Raw genomic sequence first — 3,200 nt, forward strand, 5'->3', positions numbered from 1 at the left:
CTTCTAAGATTAGTGCTACCTACCTTCACTAATGCATTCTTGTCCTGGGCTACCACCTATGTTGACATCCACAACCACTCTGACTTCTGGGTATGCAGATTGCTGCCAATGTCTAGCTCTGAAGTAATGCCAGGGGTATTCTGTCTTTCAACCTTACATCACGGGGACAATGGGTGGGGACAGCATGTAAACTCCTGATGTCTAGCTCTAGGGTATTCTCGGAAGAATGATGGATAAGATCATGCAGGCCTTATAGATGTCAGGGGTGGAGCGTGGAGCTGAACCATACTGGCTTCATCTTGTCAGCTCTATCTTAGGCCTGCAGTCCTTTCCAGGTGACTGAGCTTTAGCCTAGCTCACAAAGGAATGCGCCCAAGCCAGATGAGTTCCCTATCAACTTTTACCCTTGCCTTCATCTAAAATGAAAGCTGGAAGAGGGCCTTTTGCTGAGGTAGATGGTTAATGGTCATGAGACCCAGAAGTGGGGTGGGTGCCCCTGGTTCCAGTCTGTGTGGATGTGCTTCTCACTTGGTAGTCAGATTCCGTTTTTAACTTTGGTACCTTTAAGTCCCCCATACCCCTTTTGGCAGTACAAAGCACAGCTGTGAATGCCTCTGGATCTTCTGTTTGCCTGATCTTTCCTACCTGTATGTAAGTTACCCACAGTAAACTTTATAATTGCACTTTATGGAGTTGTCCGCTTCATTTTTCAGTCTCAAAGTTCTTTCTCCGTTCGCAGGATATTATTCAATATCTCTGCCTCCCAAGAGAAAGAAATGAACTGAATGCATATAGTTTGATGAAATAGTGGGTGATTTTTATTTTGTGCTTATATCTATTTGTAATTACTGATTGCTTAATTAATGTGACAAGCAGTGTTTTAACTCATGTAAATGTATTAGCTTATGTAACCCTCAAAACAAAATAAGAGGTAGGGGCTACTGTTATACCCACTCTACAAATGAAGAAATTGAGGAACAGAGAGATTAAGTAACTTTCCAAGTTTTCATAGCTAGCAAGTGTTAGAACTGGTCTACTTCCACACCCATGCTCCTCAAGGCTAAGCAAACTGGCTCAAATAAGCAAGCTAACAGGCTAACAAACGAATAAAACCCCTTTGAGATGGATTGTTTTTCTTCTCTGCCTTGAGTAAAATCAAATAGGGAATTCAGGCTTCTGACTATTATGCCACAAACAGCATACCTAAAAGAGCACAGCTTTAGCATCCTCTCCTATGGGGCCCTGCTTTGTGAATTGCTTCTAGACTCACATTCTCCACATTACAAGGCTGTTTTAAACACCCCAAATGCTAAAAAAAAAAATGCAGGGCATACCAAACTATTGATAGAACAACAACATGAGTAAAGCTTTTCTCTGCTAAGACATACCTGGGCAACTCCGCCATTGAGACTTCAAAAGCACTGTCCAAACATGCCCCTAGGACAAATTTCTCTGAAACTCTGGGGTTAAGACAAACCCAGAAAGCACTATTGGGTGAATACAATTCTGAACCACAGGACCTCAGGAACTGCAGAGCCAGAGAATAGGCTGTTATGTCCATGCCTGTCACATGCCTCATTAACAGGATAACAGGTATTCTAATTTCCCTAGCTTATAGTAACTTTATAATTCATCAGTATCACTTGAAAACCTATTTACAGGCTAATGTCAAACATTTTGTCTGACAAAAGAAGGGTAAAGTGTGTCTAAGAGATAAACCAATGTGGACTGGAGTGGAGCCACCAATCGCGTTTGAACACTTTGATTCTCTTTCACCATAGATATTCGGAACAGCATCAGTATCTGTTTCAAACTGGATCACTTCCCACTGGACCAATCAGATTCTGTCTCTTGGAACTGAATTTGCTTTCCCCAGTGCTCAATTAATCACTAAATGAGTTGGAACTGTAACACATAAATTTGCAAAGTACATCCCACTAGTGGATAGAAAAATGAAAAAAATCTTCAAAGTAAAAGAAGAATAAAGATGTGGAAAGGACTACATGAAAAGAAGAGAAGAAAAAGTGTTTTGCAGGCTGCCAAAACCTTTCCTGGATTATAAAAAATCACACAACCCCACTTATGATAGTAAAAAAGTAAAACCAGAGACCGAGCCGAACTTGACACTACCATTTCTAATAGTGACAACCTGACAGCAGCAGTAATTTTCCTTTGTACATGCTTTATCTTTTACAACAGGCCTATAAACAGTGATGTGCAAGTATGTTTAAGAACAGATTTCCCAAAACAACTGAATGTATGTGTGTGTTGTATGTACATAATTTATTATAAATTTTACTGATATAAAGTATGTGTAGCTGAGCAATTTACAAACAAAAAAATATACACAAATAATACTTTTATTGTAAATTCTATAGAGCCAATTGATTCCCACAGAATGTCTTAAGCATAGACAAGGGGTGGGATAGGGAGGGTGGGAGGGAGGGAGACAAAGAGGGAAGAGATATGGGAACATATATATATGTATAACTGACTCACTCTGTTATAAAGCAGAAACTAACACACCATTGTAAAGCAATTATACCCCAATAAAGATGTTTAAAAAAAAAAATAAAAATAAAAAATAAAAGAAAGTAGATGGTAACTCACCGGAGTGATGAGGCAAGGCAAGGGACTTGGTGTGGGCACCTTGGTGTGGCACTTTTGAGGCCAAGGGAAAGTTGCCTGTAGCTTGCTACGGTTTGCCTGTCCTGATTTGTAATTTCTCTCTGCTATTCCTGAATAAACTCATCTTTTTGACACTTTTGAGCTTGCCCCAGTTTCCCTCTTTATTTAGGTTGACATCTCTAAGCCTGGTTCTCCAATCCTCATTACAATTCTAGAAGACGCCCAATCTCATTTGTAAATTGGACCATTAAGTTGGCAATAGAGACTGAAAAGCACCAGAAAACAAGTGTCATAACATTCTGAAGTGAGAAACCAAACCAAATTGCAGAAGTTTCCAATCAGGCGGCAGAGAAATGTTTCCTCTGCTTAACTTAACCAGATTTAATTTCTACTCTTCGAAGTTAAGATACCCGACAGATACAATCTTAACCCCTGACCAAAGTTGATTTGTCAAAGGACAGAAATCTCATCCCAGCTTGACTTTCTGGTTATGCAATTTTGAAAACAAAACCTAGTGGCCTTAAACAATAATTTATTTCCTCTCAATGTTCAGGTGGTTGCTGGATTCAGCA

This window comes from Lipotes vexillifer, unplaced genomic scaffold (assembly GCF_000442215.2).
Source record: "Lipotes vexillifer unplaced genomic scaffold, Lipotes_vexillifer_v1.1 scaffold1016, whole genome shotgun sequence".
Taxonomy (NCBI): Eukaryota; Metazoa; Chordata; class Mammalia; order Artiodactyla; family Lipotidae; genus Lipotes; species Lipotes vexillifer.